Raw genomic sequence first — 17,904 nt, forward strand, 5'->3', positions numbered from 1 at the left:
CCCAGCCTGTTTATAGATATTTTTTCCAGTTTTGTGGGTTGTCTCTTTACTTTGTTCTTTCCTTTGCTGTGCAGAAACTTTTTAACTTGATGTGATACTGTTTGTCCATTTTTGCTTAGGTTATCTATGTTTTGGGGGTATTGCTCAAGAAGTCTTTGCCCAGTTCAACGTCCTGGAGAGTTTCCCCAGTGTTTTCTTGGTGTGGTTTCATAGTTTGAGGTCTTAGATTTAAGTATTTAATCTCTTTTTATTTGACTTTGTATATGGTGAGTAATGGAGGCTAGTTTCACTCTTCTGCATATGGACATCCAATATTTCCAACATCATTTGTTGAAAAGACTGTCCTTTCCCCAATGGATGTTCTTGACACTTTTGTTGAAAATGAGTTCACTGTAGATGTATGGATTTGTTTCTGAATTCTCTGTTGTATCACATTGGTATATGTGTCTTTTTACGCCATTATCATGCTGTTTTGGTTACTGTAGTTCTGTAATATACTTTGAAGTCAGATAATGTGATTTCTCCAGTTTTGTACCTTTTGCTTAGGATGGTTTTGGCTATTCTGGGTATGTTGTGGTTCCATATAAATTTTAGAATTCTTTTTTCTTTTTTTTTTTAAAGACGAGGTTTCACCATTTGGTCAGGCTCGTCTTGAACTCCTGACCTCAGGTGATCCACCCACCTTGGCATCCAAAGTGCTTGGATTACAGGCATGAGCCACCACGCCCGGCCCTAGAATTCTTTTTTTATTTCTGTGAAGAATGCCATTGGTATTTTGATAAGGAGTACATTGAATCTCTAGATTGCTTTGGTAATATAGACATTTTCACAATATTGATACTTTTAATTCATGACATAGAATATCTTTTCATTTTTTTGGTGTCCTCTTCAATTTCTTTCACCTGTGTTTTATAGTTTTCATTATAGAGATTGTTCACTTCTTTGGTTAATTCCGAGGTATTTAATTTTATGTGTGACTACTGTAAATGGAATTACTTTTTAAATTAGTTTTTCAGATTGTTTGCTGTTGGGATATAGAAATGCTACTGATTTTTGTATGCTGATTTTATATCTCTCAATTTTACTGAATTTGTTTATCAGTTTTTTTTTTTTTTGTTTTTTGTTGTTTTTTTTTTTTTTTTTTGAGACGGAGTTTCACTCTTGTTACCCAGGCTGGAGTGCAATGGCGCAATCTCGGCTCACCGCAACCTCCCTCCTGGGTTCAGGCAATTCTCCTGCCTCAGGCTCCTGAGTAGCTGGGATTACAGGCATGCACCACCATGACCGGCTAATGTTTTGTATTTTTAGTAAAGACGGGGTTTCACCATGTTGACCAGGATGGTCTCGATCTCTTGACCTTGTGATCCACCCGCCTCGGCCTCCCAAAGTGCTGGGATTACAGGCTTGAGCCACCGCGCCCGGCCGTTGTTTATCAGTTCTAATAGTTCTTTGGTGTAGTCTTTCGGTTTTTTTCTAATATAAGATTATATCATCTGGCTGGGCAGAGTGGCTCATGCCTGTAATCCCAGAACTTTGGGAGGCTGGGGTGAGTGAATCACATAAGGCTAGAAGTTCGAGACCACGCCTAGCTAATTTTTGTATTTTTAGTAGAGAAGGGGTTTCATGATGTTGGCCAGGCAAGTCTCAAACTCCTGGCCTCTTGTGATCTGCCCACCTTGGCCTCCCAAAGTGCTGGGATTTCAGGTGCGAACAATCGTGCCCAGCCTGCAAACAAGGATGATTTGACTTATTTCTTTCCGATTTGGATGCCCTTTGTTTCTTTTCTTGTCTGATTGCCCTGGCTAGGACTTCTAGCACTATGTTGAATAACAGTGGTAAAAGTGGGCATGCTTGTCATGTTCCAGATCTTAGAGGAAGGGTTTTCAGTTTTACCTCATTCGGTGACATAGTAGCTGTGGGTTCTAATGTCTTTTTAATTGTTACAATCCCATTTATAGAAGAGCGGTAAGAAGTAAAGTCAATCACCTATAAAACGTGACACCTTTTCTGTGGTTAAGATGTATATTAGATCAAATCTTATTCTCTGGATTTACTCCACCAGTTTTTTCCTTGGGATAGCCTGTGGTTCATCTTTAATATAAATTCTCTTTTTATTCTCCAGCAGCTATGTTTTATACACTATTGATTTTAGAAGTGGGGAAATTCAAGTTCCTGAACACTGCCTTCTCGTAGATACTCGTTAATAATGAATTACTTGGCCAGGCAAGGTAGCTCATGCCCATAATCCCAGCACTTTGGGAGGCTGAGGCGGGCAGATCATGAGGTCAAGAAATCAAGACCATCCTGGCCAACATGGTAAAACCCCATCTCTACTAAAAAAAAAATAGAAAAATTAGCTGGGTGTGGTAGCGTGCACCTGTAGTTCCAGCTGCCTTAGGAGGCTGAGGCAGGAGCATTGCTTGAACCCAGGAGGCAGAAGTTGCAGGTTGCAGTGAGCTGAGCTCACGCCACCGCCCTCAAGCCTGGCGCCTGGTGACAGAGCGAGACTCTGTCTCAAATAATAATAATAATAATAATAATTACTTAATTGAGGTGAGAGTCAAAGAAATTTATCATTACCTCCTTGCCAGTTCTTCACTAATATCCTATTATAACGTAATACAGATGAATTTGTAAAATTCACTTGTCTTCTTTTGATCAAAGCTGGCTTCAGATTTCTGATGCATCTTTTCCTTGTTACTGTGTTCAGGAAACTGAGCTTTCTTTGTCTATTATTGGTTTAAAATGGTAGTTCCAGAACTTATCTGCATTATTGTTCATTTGACTAGAGCCCATCAGTATATTGTCATGTCCGTTGAATAGGGGATAAGGAAGGAGGGAAGTCCTTTGTGTAAAAGCATTCTCTTCAGCTGTTCCTCCCTAATGCTGTAAGTTTGGTGCCTGGCAGGAAATGATACAGACGTGTGTGATAACAAAGTGACATGAGGAAGAATTGCCTGTAAGCTTCCCTGGCTTGTCCAGGATGATTGGCTGGCAGCTGGTAGATAGGTTAAGGGAGATTTGATATCTAAATCCGAGGATTCACAACCATACCTTAAGAGATGATTGAGATGATGGAAAAAACCTATTTTGAGAAAAAACTTATTTGGGCAAAGGCAGGTGGCATGAAAGTGAATAGCCATGTAAATAGACTTCTTTTTTGATCCTGCTGGGTGACTCTTAAAGCCTTGCCATTTTTAAAAGGCAAGGACCTGTCAGAAGAATCAAGAACTTCAAAGAAAAACATATCTTTATGAATGCAAGGGATTTTCACATATCAAAACATTTCTCTGGTTTTTCTTCTAAGTTGAATTTCTTCATGAAGTAAGTTTACCATTACACTAAAATAAGCTAGACAAATAACCTCCATGGTATCTGTCTTCTCTTTATTCTTATTAGCTCAGATCAGACCACCCTTGTTTCTTGCCTGGAATACCAAAGTAACATCTATCTCCTTTTTTTAAGTTTCACACCTCTTCCAATCCATTCTTCATATTGTAGTTGGAGGACTCTTTCTAGAAATGCAACTCTGGCTCTCTGTTAGCCTCAGAATGAAGTCCAGATTCCTTAGCAAGCCATAGAAAACCCTTCTAAATCTCTCCCCATCTTTACTGAAGCCCTCTCTCCACTGTTTCACCATACAATAGGATTGAAATTGTTCTCTGTCTCTGACCAGATCTTGACACATGCTGTTCCCTCTGCCTGAAACATCCTTTCAGGCAGTCTCAAACTCCTGACCTCCTGATCCACCCACCTTGGCCTCCCAAAGTGCTGGGATTACAGGTGTGAACCACTGTGCCCAGCCGCATGTGTCTTTATAGTAGAATGATTTATAATCCTTTGGGTGTATACCCGATAATGGGATTCCCTGATTCCCTGGCTTTTATAAAAGTTCATCGCTGTATTCCAGTGCCTTGAATGGGACCTGCCACATAATAAGTGCTCAATAAATACCTATTGAATGAAATCTATGATGTATTCTTGAAAAGTTTTCAAACCAAACAATTTCAGAATCAACTAGAGTACCGTTTTTAAAAAAAATTACCAAATTCAGGTCCTTAGAATAGGCTTTTTGTGTGGGGTTTTTTTTTTTTTTTTTTTTTTTTTTTTTGAGACGGAGTTTCGCTTTTCTTACCCAGACTAGAGTGCAATGGCGTGATCTTGGCTGCCTGCATCCTCCGCCTTCCGGGTTCAAGCGATTTTCCTGCCACAGCCTCCCAAGTAGCTGGGATTGCAGGCCTGCACCACCATGCCCAGTTAGTTTTTGCATGTATTACACCTTTGAGTTAAAATCTGTATCTGGTTGATCAAGTTGTAATTTGGTCTGTTGTAGCTTTCTGCTGTTACTAACAGGAAAATGTGGGTCCTGTGAACTATGTGGGGTTAACTGAGTGATGAGAATTCACAGTTTAGGTAGCTTTAGCCTAACAAATCCATAAAAACCTACGGATGATCAGCTCTGTCATCAAGTTAGTAGGAAGAGGAGCTTATATAGGACCTAGGAGAGGCTACTGTGCCTAAACAAGAGGTTTCCCAAGTCTTTTGTAGTCAGCTTGCCCAGAAGGTAGATGTATGGCAGTATCCCGTCCAACACACCCAACTTCTCAGAAAAGGGAAGTTTAAGACAGAATACCAGATAGAACATTGCAAGCAAGTTGAAAGTTCTTTTTCAAGTGGAACAAGTTCCCCCAGCATGAAGCCTGATTCAAGGCGCAAACAGGAACAAATAAGGCAGCCTTTCCTGTGGTTTGTATGACAAATGTGGGCTTTCTCACCTGCCAGAAGAGCTGCTCTACTCCCCACCCCAGAACCACTTTGGTCCTTTATAAAAATTGAAAACATAGAATAATATCATTTAAGAAAATTTTCAAAAAGAGAAAATATTACCCACAATGTTAAGATCGTTACTAAGAGCCATTTCCATTCCTGCCATGTTACCTTCCCTTTCTTCACATGCACCAGAGAAAAGGTTTTGTAATCTTTCATACTTTATTATCTTCCAAAGTGTGCTTGAGTCTTCAGCATCCCTATTAGCATTTTCAGATCACATTCATTAAGCACTATGTACATAGCGTTATACCAGGCACTATATAAAGCAGTGTGAATGGCAATTTCCCTTCATTGCGTTACGTGCAAGAGCAAACAATATAGGCCTAGAGGTATTCATTTAACTAAACAGAAAGTTAAAAATATATCAAAGCAAGGCAGTAGAGCAGGTGAACCACCGTATTATCTTTGCTTTTACATGCATTTTCTGTACATGATAAGTTTTTTTATTTGGAATTGGAAGATGAAGGGAGAATTGGGGCAATTTGTATCTCACTCAGGTTTTTATACAGTGTATTATACCATATCTCATCTCCCACAGGGCTGGGATATCTTGCATAGAGCTAAGTAGTGCTACTGACAGAGAATCTCAGTTACTTAAGTGGAGACGTAGGGGCAACTTACGTTCTCCTTATCTGAGTAATAGACACTGCCAATGGCAAAACATTTTGGGCCGAGGGGTAGCTCATAAATGAGGAACTTAATCTAAGAAACTATTAGTTCTTCAGCCCTGCGGCTTCTAATTGTTGGTTTCTTCACAGTTCACTTTCTCTCAGGCTCCACCCCTCTCACTGCAGAGAAGAACTTGTTGACAGCAGCTCTGCTTCCTCAAGTCTTGCACAAAGGCAGATGTCTGAAAATTTAGCTTACGCAAAACATCTGTGTGCTTGACTCTGTTCCCACGGTGTGTTTTTCTGTACTGCCCCTCCCCATTTTTTGGTCTTTTTTAAAAACTGAAAATACAGTATAATAACATCATTTAAGAAAATTTCGCTGGGCGCAGTGGCTCAAGACTGTAATCCCAGCACTTTGGGAGGCGGAGGCGGGTGGATCACGAGGTCAAGAGATCGAGACCATCCTGGTCAACATGGTGAAACCCCGTCTCGACTAAAAATACAAAAAATTAGCTGGGCATGGTGGCACGTGCCTGTAATCCCAGCTACTCAGGAGGCTGAGGCAGAAGAATTGCTTGAACCCAGGAGGCAGAGGTTGCGGTGAGCCGAGATCGCGCCATTGCACTCCAGCCTGGGTAACAAGAGCAAAACTCCGTCTCAAAAAAAAAAAAAAAAAAGAAAATTTCAAAAAGAAAAAAATCACCTACAATATTACTATCCTTATTGAGAGCTATTTTCGTTCCTGCCATGTTATCTTCCCATACATAGCTTTTTGCCTAGTTATGTCCTTTGTCTTAAGCAGAAGTTCAGATACTTTGTCATAGCTACTTCCCTGTTTTCTTCCTGGCATTATCTTTTGGTTTTTGGTCTTGAGTTACAGAAAGGGCATTGCAGCTTATCAGTCCCTGTCAATGAGTCCTTATTTTTATTTTCCTTTCTGACTTTTGGAACCTAAGTACTCTCGTATTTAGAGTATGGCTGAGATCCAACTTTTTAAAAGTAAAGTATGTGTATAGGATTTCTTAATATGTAAAAACTGCTGTTGTAAATAACTTATTTATTTATTTACTTATTTATTTTGAGACAGAGTCTCATTCTGTTACCCAGGCTGGGGTGCACCATCTCGGCGCAGTCTTGGCTCACTGCAACGTCTGCCTCCTGGGTTCAAGCAGTTCTCTGCCTGAGCCTCCTGAGTAGCTGGGATTACAGGAGCCCACCACCATGCCCAGCTAATTTGGGGGGTTTTGTTTGTTTGTTTGTTTGTTTGAGATGGAGTCTCTCTCTCTCACCAGGCTGCAGTGCTGGAGTTCGGTGGCGCAATCTCACCTCACTGCAACCTCCAATTCCCTGGTTCAAGCGATTCTGCTGCTTCAGCCTCCTGAGTAACTGGGATTACAGGCACGTGCCACTACGCCCTGCTAATTTTTGTGTTTTTAGTAGAGATGGGCTTTCACCATGTTAGCCAGGATAGTCTCAATCTCCTGACCTTGTGATCCGCCCGCCTCGGCCTCCCAAAGTGCTGGGATTACAGGCATGAGCCACTGCGCCCTGCCTTACAAATTACATTGACTTTCAAGAAACATTACCATGCTCACCCAAGGACAGCCTCATTTAGAAAAAACATGTCTATACTTTTCTTTGTTGAATTGAAAGCCTCATTTCTCCCAATACCTGACTAATCTTGTTAGTAACAGTGTTTCACTTGTAACTGGTTGTCTCTCTTTTCAGAGCTTACCCTTTGTCTTCTTAAGAGTGAATAAGGACACATCCATGTCTCCTCATTATTTTCCTTTTCTTGTTTGACAAAAAGAACAAAATGGCGCATGTTTCCTTGTTTTGGTAGAAAGTTTGCTTTTGAATATCTTCAGCCACCTTCCTTTCAGAAACCATAATCCCCTATACTTAGACATTTGAAGGGTAGACCTGTGGTGGGTAGGGTCCCCTGATGACTTAGAAAGTCTGCAGGACTTACATACAGCTTTGCTGGCTGTCTTACCGTGTGAGAAAACAAGACTCAGAATTGTAGCTTTCCTTCCAATCATTGCAGAGAAATTTTGCCTTTAGTAGTAAAACTGGTGGTTAAAAGTGTTTCCTTTTTGCCTTGTTTTCCTGGGTCCTAAGGTGCCATTTGGTTAAGTTATGGGACCTAACTCAACCAAGACCTGAAAGCAATCCAGGAAGCAAGTATGGGGTTGTACTGCAATGTCTGTTCCTACACTGGAGCGAATATATAATGAATCTTAACTTCTTTCCCCCAATACATTTAAAACACATATGAAAGTTAAATTTACTCTTGGATCATTTTGGTTAAGATAGTTTTCTCTTTTTCTTTCTTTCTTTTTTTTTTTTTTTTGAGACGGAGTTTCGCTCTTGTTACCCAGGCTGGAGTGCAATGGCACGATCTCGGCTCACCACAACCTCCGCCTCCTGGTTTCAGGCAATTCTCCTGCCTCAGCCTCCTGAGTAGCTGGGATTACAGGCACGTGCCACCATGCCCAGCTAATGTTTTATATTTTTAGTAGAGACGGGGTTTCACCATGTTGACCAGGATGGTCTCGATCTCTCGACCTCGTGATCCACCCGCCTCGGCCTCCCAAAGTGCTGGGATTACAGGCTAGTTTTCTCTTTTTCTAAACCCTAACTAAAATGTTTGGAATTACTATTATTTCACATTGCAGGTAGAGTACTGCAAAATACTACTGTGTGATCTCTTTGTCCCCAGCTCTCCAAGAGCTATGGATCATTATGTTTTCATGAATTTACTTTAAAATGTGCATTTAGTGAATTTGAACTGTTAAACATTGGATTGGACATCAAGAAAGCTCAGTAAATTAAATTTGCAAGAAACCAGTAGAGTGAATTTTTCGTCTGTAACGGTGGTACAATTCTGTAGTGATTCAGTAAGGGTAAAAAAGTAGGAAGCAGGGAACATTGGATTGGTGACAAATTGTGAGATAATTAAGGACAGTGACTTCTACTTGCTTTCTCTTTTCCCTTTCCCTTGACAGCTCCTTACATTGTCCTTTGGACTTTGCCTTTTGCTATTTTTTTCTCCTCCTCCTATTCCTCTCCCTCCTGATCCTCCTCCTTCATCATCATCAATGTTGTTGTTGTTGTTGTTGTTGTTGTTGTTATTTACAAAAGTTAACTGCTCTTGCAAGTGTCAGAACCTAAGCACTGGCAGCAGTGCCCTTCCTAGATTTCATTTGTGCATTAGTGGATGGCCGAAGGGATCTGTAATACGCATTTAAACAGTTACAAAAAGAAGAATTTGCCCAGGGACTTTAAAAAGTCAGGCAGTCCAGTGATGGTAAAGAAAACCACGCAGTAGATTTCAAAGAGATTCAATATACTTTGTCATGCCTTTCTCTATTCCCTGTAGTTTGATATTTGGGAACTAGTAACTTTGAGAAACTTTTAAGAGGTCCTACTGGCAACATATTTTTTATGTTTAGCCTAGAAAGGTAGAAAACAACCATGGAAAAAAGATGGTTTGGTAAGAAAAATTGATAAACTGCTGTTTCACAGATGGAGTTCACTTTTTATGGCCAGTGAATTTTGAGAATTACTTGTAAAGCTGCAATAAAGTAGCACTGAACTGACTCAATTTTTTAAATAACAATAACAACGACAACAACAAAAACTCCATGGTGTTCTAGTATTTGAGAATTCACTTTTAGAACCTTATTGGTACACGGGAGGATAAGCTACAATGCAATTGCATTGTGTGCTATAGAAGCCAGGGAGTGGTGTTTTAAACAAAAACAACAAAACTTGAAAATAAGCCTGTAGGCCAGACTTAGTGGCTCACACCTGTAATCCCAGCACTTTGAGAGGCGAGCGAATCACCCAAGGTCAGGAGTTTGAGACCAGCCTGGCTAAAGTGGCGAAACCCCGTCTCTATTTAAAAATTACAAAAATTAACTGGTTGTGGTGGCAGGCACCTGTAATCCCAGCTACTTGGGATGCCAGGGCAAGAGAATCGCTTGAACCCAGGAGGCAGAGGTTGCCGTGAGCCGAGACTGCACCATTGCACTCCAGCCTGGGTAACAAAAGCAAAACTCTGTCTCAAAAAAAAAAAAAAGAAAGAAAATAGGCCTACATTTCGACCCCTGCTCTGTCATTTACTAATTGTGTAATTGGTAAGCTCAAGCAAGTTACTCTCAAAACCTTTGTTTTCTCACCTGTGAAATAGGAAGAAGAACTTCTGTTCATGGAGTTATTGTAGATAGTGGTTGTAAAGTACTAGGCATCATGCCTAACACAAGGTGGGTACTCAATAAATGATAGTTACAAAGTCCTCTTTTTTTTTTTTTTTTTTAATTAAAGACAGCCTTGCTCTGTTGGTTAGGCTAGAGTGGCACAATTTTGGCTCACTGCAACCTCTGCCTCTCAGGTTAAAGTGATTTTCCTGCCTCAGCCTCCTTAGTAGTTGGGATTACAGGCCTGTGCTACCACACCTGGTAGAGATGGGGTTTCGACATGTTGGCCAGGCTGGTCTCAAATTCCTGACCTCAGGTGATCCACCTGCCTCAGCCTCCCAAAGTGCTGGGATTACAGGCGTGAACCACTATGCCCAACCCAAACTCCTCTTTAAGTGTTTTTTTGTTTTTGTTTTTTGAGACGGAGTCTCACTCTGGTGCCCAGGCTAGAGTGCAGTGGCGTGATCTCGGCTCACTGCAACCCCTGCCTCCCGGTTCAAGCGATTCTCCTGCTTCAGCCTTCTGAGTAGCTTGGATTACAGGCACATGCCACCACTCCCGGCTGACTTTTGTTTTTTAGTAGAAACGAGGTTTAACTATGTTGGTCAGCCTGGTCTTGAACTCCTGACCTCGTGATCCTCCCACCTTAGCCTCCCAAAGTGCTAGGATTACAGGTGTGAGCCACCATGCCCGGCCTCTTTATTTCACAGTGCTCAAAGCCAACACCTAACTGCTACTACCAACTACCAACACAACTACTACCAATACAACTCCCAAGAGAACATTTTGATGGACATGCCATTGTAACAGATTCTAAGTTTTTACAAATGGAAGTTTGTGAAGTAATGATAAAATTCTTGCCATTATAAACAATAGCTGTCCAGTAGGCAGCTGATTGTATAGGTCTGGGGCTCTGATGATAGATCTGATCTTTCAGAGAGCCAGTGGTTGTGGCAGCCAGCCTCCAGGGTGGTGCATAGTGGTTGTTGCATCCCAATATTGCTATCTTTGTATTAGTCCTCTTCTACACGAAATAGGGCTGAGCTATATTACCAATATGATGTTGCAGGAATTATGGTGTGTGTCCTCGAAAATTAAATCACAGAAGTATTGTTCTGCTACCTTGTTCTCCCTGGGATCACTCATTCTGGGGAAAGCCAGCTGCCGTGTCATAAGGGCACTCTGGCAGCCCAGAGGAGAAATTTACATGGCAAAGAACTGAGGTCTCCTATCAGCAACCATGTAAATGAGCCACCTTGGAAACAGATCCTCCAGTCCCAGTCTAGGCTTCAGATGACTGCAGCTGCATAAGAGACCCTAAGCCAGAACCACCCAGCTAAGCTGTTCCTAAATTCCTGATTCTCAAAAACTGTGTGAGATAATAAATGTTTTTTGTTGTTTTCAGCTTTTAAGTTTTAGGATAATTTGCTATGCATCAATAGATAACTAATCAGGAGTCATCAGCATATAGGATGATGATGGCCATAGTATGGATGAAGACAGTCAGAAGAGTAATATAGAACAAAGAGAGGAGTGGTGATAAAATCGTGGAAGACATCATATGTAAGAAGTTGGCAAAAGCATTGCAGCCCACAAATGAGAATGTGAAGGAATAGTCAGAAACAGAAAAAGAATAAGAAAATTTCAAGAAGATGGATGGTTATTAACAATATCAAATGATCAAGCATTTGATAAGGACTGAGAAAATGTTCATTGGATTTTACAAGCAAAAGAAAATCCCAATTACAGTGTATTGAAAAGTGAATTACAGACAAGGAAGTAGAAACATTGGAATCCTTCACCACTTGCCTTTCTCTGCCTCTTTTCCTTTTCTGCCACTCATTTTTGGCTCACTACATTTCAGTGCTCCTGACCTCCCTGCTAATTCCCAAGCTAGCCAGTCACATTTCTGCCTCAGGGCCTTTGCATCTGCTGCTCCCACTACCTTTTTTCAGATGGGGTCTTGTTATGTTGCCCAGGCTGGTTTTAAACTCCTGGGCCCACATGATCCTTCCACCTCATTCTCCAGAGTAGCTTGGATTACAGGCGCATACCACCATGCCTAGCTCCTCCCACTGCCTTTAATGTTCTTTTTCCAAACAGCTGCACGGCTCCCTCCCTGATTCCTACAGATCTCTTGTTGAAATGTCAGCTTAGTGAAGAGATTTTTTTCTGCCAAATCTTATAACACAAGCAGGTATATACAACAGCACTCCCTGTTGCTCTTTCTCTGTTTCATTTCCTCCGTAGCACTTATCACCAGCTCATGTCTCAAGAGGCAGCCACTGCTTGTCTCTGGCCAGTTGTTGCTAGATGGACATGTGTGTTCAAATTTTATGATTTTTCAGAAGAAGCTGGATTTTTAAGTACAATTAATTGTCAATGGGCTGAGCGCAGTGGCTCACACCTATAATCTCAGCACTTTGGGAGACAAGGCAAGAGGATACTTGAGTCCAGAAGTTCTAGACCAGCTTGGACTACATAGTAAGACCTCATCTCTGCAAAATACTAAAAAATTAGCCAGGCATGGTAGCACACACCTAGAGTCCCAGCTACTCAGGATGCTGAAGTGGCAGGATCACTTGAGCTTGAGGTTGAGGCTGCAGTGAGCCATGAACACACCATTGCCCTCTAGCCTGGGTGAATAGCGATACCCTGCCTGAAAAAAATAGTTAATAAATTTGTGTTTCAAAGCACTGTGAAGGTCAAAAAGACTCTTTGGTTTGTTTGTTTGTTTTTGAGATAGAGTCTCTCTCTGCCACCAGGCTAGAGTACAGTGACGCCATCTCCACTCACTGCAACCTCCAATTCCCTGGTTTAGGCAATTCTCCTGCCTCAGCCCCCTGAGTAGCTGGGATTACAGGCACACGCCACCATGCCCAGCTAATTTTTGTATTTTTAGTAGAGACAGGGTTTCACCGTGTTGGCCAGGATAGTCCCGAACCCCTGAAACCATGATTTGCCTGCCTTGGCCTCCCAAAATGGTGAGATTACAAATGTGAGCCACCACACCCAGCCAACAGACTGTCTGTTTTAAGGGCAGTAGATAGAGTAGGGTTACTGACAAAAGATACAGAACTAGAATGGTCAGAGAGATACCAGATGTACTTAATATTTTAGAAACTAAGAGAAGAGCAGGGGCAGGGTAGTCTCAAAAAGAAAGTGATTTGCCGGTACACATCAGGTATTAAATGAAGAGCAGAAATTGATGCTGAGTTTGTCCTTGGGATCTATCATGTGGGAAATCAGTGGCAAACTTAGAGTGGGGGAGGAGTTTCAGAGGAGTGGTAAGACAGAGATGGCAGTGGGTAGAAAAAATGACTGGCAAGAGAAGAAAATGGCGACAGCAAGTATAGACTTTCTCCTTAATAAAGAGAACTTAGAAGAGAACACAGGATCAAGTTAAGATTTGGGGGCATGGAGGTTGTTTTCCTTTAAGGAAAACAGACCAGACTTGAGCATGTTTCCAAGCTGAGGAGAAGTAGTCACTAGAGAGAGAAAACTAGGAGATGAGGGAATGGGACCAAGGACACCATGCATCATTCTCTCAGATTGGAGAAAGGAGATAAGACTGCAGGTGAGAGAAAGTAATCGAGAGAAATCACACTAGCTAACCTCCATTTTCTTTGTGGTATAGAAGGCCAAGTTAACAGTGGAAAGGAATAGGAGAGGGAGCTGTCCAGAGCTGTTAAGTGCCCGGGTGCCCGGCTGAGTCAAGTCAGTGTTGTTGCTGTCATCTCAGATATCCTTGCACTGAGCCCGTGAATGTGCCGTGGCATCCAGAGGCATGGTTTCTTATCTCCTTAAGTGTTCGGCTGCCTTTCTTTCATTTATTCCATGTATAATTACTAAACATTTAGTGTCAGGTACTATGCTAAACGTTAGAGAGATAACATCAGACAAGAGTTAAAGTTTCTGCTCTCCAGGAGCTTACTGCTTAAACAGATAATAGTAACATCAAATAACCACATCATTTTAAGCAGTAATGTTATGAAGGGAAATCAGGAGCAAAAATAGACTGTAGGGAAACCAGTTGAGAAATAGGACATGGGACTAGGTTGGTTAGGGAGGAAAGAAAAGCCAAAAGGAGGCTGATAGCCTAGAAAAAGTTGAGGAATTGGGATGAGAAGTCTCCCTCATCTTGAAGAGGGAGTGAACACACAGTAATTACAAGGAGAAGGAGTTGTAATCAGAAAGTGAGAGTTTAGTTTCTGAAATTAAGACCATCAAGAACACATGCCTTCCAGAGGGACCCTGTGAATTAGAAGTCTAAAAGGAGAAAAAGTCTTTAAAGACTAAGAAGATGAGAAATTTTGAGACAAAGTTGGTGGATTTTCGTCTGTGTGAATACTGAAATATCTTTTTTTCATTCATTTATTTATTTATTTATTTATTTATTTATTTATTTATTTATTTTGAGATGGAGTTTCGCTCTTGTTGCCCAGGCTGGAGTGCAATGGCACAATCTCAGCTCACCGCAACCTCCGTCTCCCAGGTTGAAGCAATTCTCCTGCCTCAGCCTCCCAAGTAGCTGGGATTACAAGCATGCGCCACCATGCCCAGCTAATTTTGTATTTTTAGTAGAGATGGTGTTTCTCCATGTTGGCCAGGCTGGTCTCGAACTCCTGTCCTCAGGTGATCCGCTTGCCTCAGCCTCCCAAAATACTGGGATTACAGACGTGAGCCACCGTGCCTGGCCACACTGAAATATTTTAAGATCACAGTAGGAATTAGGGAAAGAAGAGAAGATTGGACAAAATAAGGAGTAAATAAAAGAGTGGCAAGGATATCAGAAGGTAACAGCACCAAAGAACAGAAGATGACCTTAAGCCTCAAAGACGCATTGCCAAGCATGAAAGACAAATGGTCTGAAAGCAGGGTTTGACACTTTGACCAAATGCTTGAAAGCCTAATTTGCGTTTCTTCTGCAGGTGTGTTTTTAAATACCTGGGAAGTCATTTGTTGAATCATGCAAATGAAATTATTTTTCAAATGCTGAACAGTTTTTCTGAGTTAATCTCCTTTTATTTTGTTTTTTTCCTAACTATTAGGTGCCATGTCTTGGTTACTAAGAGACATGACCAGCATGTCTCTTAGTAACCAAGACATCCAGCATTTTAAATACTGAGAAAGAACTTTTCAGGTCATTTAACTTTTGGGGCCAGATAGCTTTTAAATTTTTCCATTTTGAAAAAGTATTTAAATCTAGAGTTTAGGGCTACAGAACCGAGAAGCTTTGTTGATTCAGTCTGTAAGGGAGCTGGGTTCCTTTGAGCTGAGGGTAGTTTCTCCTGTTTTTGGAGGAGGACGTTCTCAAAATGAAAACTCCCCACCACTGTCAGTCACCAGAAGGCCTAGGATCTTGTGTATTGGGAAGTTGCTTGAGACCAGTTCCTTTCCTGGGCACCTAGGTTTTCTCTTTTCTGTTTTTGTTTGGGAGTGAGGGAGGCGACGATTATTTTTGGATGGTGGCTGGAGGCAAGACTGAGGCTGAGCCTTGCTAAGGTGGCTGGCTGCACAGAGAGGGGACAAGAAGAGAGCAGGGGTGTCATGAGAAGGTCTGGGTCTTAGCTCACACTTAGAAGTGTTTTTTAGCAATGCTGCTTGGTCTGAGTCCAAGAATGGTGGCTATCTGATGGAATGAGACAGTGTGTGTTCTTTTCAAAGGTATTCAGAAGTCAAAATTATTTTAGATCTGTGTTTGGTCTCACAAGACATGTGGTGTATTAAGCCAACCTGCTTCCATTTGGAGTCCTGCCTTAGACTCCCTAAAGGCCCTCCAGCTCTGATCTGTCATGATTTGGTAGTACTTTAAAACTCAAACCAAAAGCTAAAAGCATTAAATCCCTGAAAGGAGGTCAAGTGAGTGTGTGGCCAGACAGCATCTAAAAAGAAAAGTATTTTGGTCTTAGAGAAGACTGAAGAGGAACCAAGGAGGAGGCAGGCATCTACTTCCTTTGCCATGTGAGCTTTTTGCCTTCCTTTCTAGGGCCCATGGCCTTCTTAACTTTTCATTTCTACAGCTAGTTTTTGATATTATTAAAGCAACATTTAAAATCCAAGAAATTTACTAAAGGAAAAAGAAGTAATCTTAAGAGACAGCATGAAAGTATTTGCCTCAGTGGAATAGTTTGAATTTTTCCCCACTTAGACCTGAACTTTGTCTTCAGGATTCTATGAAAAAATAGAACAAATGGCCAGACACAGTGGCTTACGCCTATAATCCAGGCACTTTGGGAAGCTGAGGTGGGCGGATCACCTGAGGTCAGGAGTTTGAGCCCAGCCTGGCCAACATGGCGAAACCCTGTCTCTACTAAAACTACAAAAAAATTAGCTAGGCATAGTGGTGAGCACCTGTAATTCCAGCTACTTGGAAGGCTGAGGCAGGAGAATCTTTTGAACCCAGGAGGCAGAGGTTGCACTGAGCTGAGACCGCATCATTGCACTCCAACCTGGGCAACAGCATGGGACTCTATCTCAAAAAAAAAAAAAAAAAAAAAAAGAAAAGAAAAATAGAACAGATATCACACCAAGCTTTGCAGTGAAATCCTGCCTTTGTTCTCTTCAGATGAACTGACCAGCAGTGTTTTTAACTCCTAGTTGTTTCATACTGTTATTTAGCAATATGTCCTGTTGTAGTAACATCTAACACAGAATAAAGGGTTAAAGTGCTGCCCAGAGTATCAGATGACATGGGGGCTTAAGCCTGGCCCTGCTGCTAACTAGCTATGTGATTTTAAGGTAAATCAGTAAATTCTCTGGGCTTCAGTTGATGTATCAGATTCTTTGTTGCAAACTCAGAAATGATTTTTTTTTTTTTTTTTTTTTTTTTTTTTGAGGCAAAGTCTCACTCTGTTGCCCAGACTGGAGTGCAGTGACACTCACTGCAACATCTGCCTCCCGGGTTCAAGCGATTCTCCTGCTTCAGCCTCCTGAGTAGCTGGGATTACCGGCACCCACCACCACACCCAGCTAATTTTTAAATTTTTAGTAGAGATGGGGTTTCACCATATTGGCCAGGCAAGTCTCAAACTCCTGACCTCAAGTAATCCACCCACCTGGGCCTCCCGAAGTGCTGGAATTACAGGCACGAGCCACCGCACCCAGCCAGAAATGAATTTTAACTGTCATAAGTAAGATATTTGTCAGAAAGATGTCAGATATCCTAATGGATGGAAGGCTAGAGGACCAAACTCAGAGTACAGATGTATGAAAGGAAAATAAATCTCAAAATCATCCCCCAAATCATCACCAAGCCAAAGGGAAAGTCAAGCTGGGAAGTGCTTAGGGCAAACCTGCCTCCTATTCTATTCCTAAAAAAGATAGCTACCAAGATTTTTAAAAGCTACATAGCTCCCTCACAAGGAATTTCCTTGTGGACAAAAGACAGACAGAACTCAAAGATATCCCTCCTCTGCTCAGTAGCATAAATGCATACCTGATTGCATTCTTTGGAAAGGTGAATCAGAAACTCAAAAGAATGCAACCAAGGAAGTCCCCTCCCTGCTTCAAGTTGTCTTGCCTTTCCTGACAGAACCAGTGTACATTTTTCATATGTTGATTGATGTCTTGTGTCTCCATAAAATGTATAAAACCAAGCTGTGCCCCTACCACATTGGGCACATGTCGTCAGGACCTCCTGAGGCTGTGTCAGGGGCGTACATTCTTAACTTTGGCAAAATAAACTTCCTAAATTGACCCAGACCTGTCTCAGATATTTGGGGTTCACAGGAAAGAGTTAGGGTCATTCAGGGAAGACCAGGGAGCAGAAGCAGACTTGCCCATACCTCGACACTCTCCCCATGTATCCAAAGCAGTAGGAATAATGGGGTATGGTCCCAGGGGGAGATTTGGAGTCCAAGGGGAGAGTTTCCAACTGGCCAGATGTAAGCCACATTCCAGCTTCCTACAAAACCCCTTACAGTTCCAGAGTGGGAGGCTGCCAAAACCATATTTGAATGGATTCCCCAAAAGGAGAGTAGGGCGATGGTGAAAAAGAGAAATCTATTGCTGAACAGCCAAAAATGGCAAATGTCAAAGCAGATGTGCCCCATCTATAAAAACTGGAAGGTTGAATTGTATGACCAGTGGTAAAACTTACTGATTTTAAATTATGTTTCTATCAGACATTTCTAAGATGCACAAAGTTAGGGCAAAAATAAAATAACAAGATCTTATCAGTAAATGAACATTCAAAATGACCAGAACAAGTAATTTTGGTTTTTTGTTTTGTTTTGGCCTTCCATTTAGGGTCAGTAGTG

The 17,904-nt window shown here is 41.6% G+C and overlaps 1 protein-coding gene and 1 long non-coding RNA gene across 6 annotated transcripts in view; both read left to right on the forward strand.

The window, feature by feature from the left end:
- LOC141581830 (uncharacterized) overlaps window positions 1-17,775 on the forward strand; it is a 38,156-nt gene extending 20,381 nt beyond the window's left edge. The window contains exons 1-2 of the long non-coding RNA XR_012514599.1: window positions 1-14,694; window positions 14,741-17,775. The exon at window positions 1-14,694 is cut by the window's left edge and continues 20,381 nt beyond it. This is a non-coding gene — a long non-coding RNA (uncharacterized LOC141581830). The remainder of the gene's footprint in view (window positions 14,695-14,740) is intronic.
- SSH2 (slingshot protein phosphatase 2) overlaps window positions 1-17,904 on the forward strand; it is a 295,182-nt gene that overhangs the window by 184,717 nt on the left and 92,561 nt on the right. The gene's annotated exons all lie outside the window — the stretch shown is intronic.

This window comes from Saimiri boliviensis, chromosome 17 (assembly GCF_048565385.1).
Source record: "Saimiri boliviensis isolate mSaiBol1 chromosome 17, mSaiBol1.pri, whole genome shotgun sequence".
NCBI lineage: Eukaryota > Metazoa > Chordata > Mammalia > Primates > Cebidae > Saimiri > Saimiri boliviensis.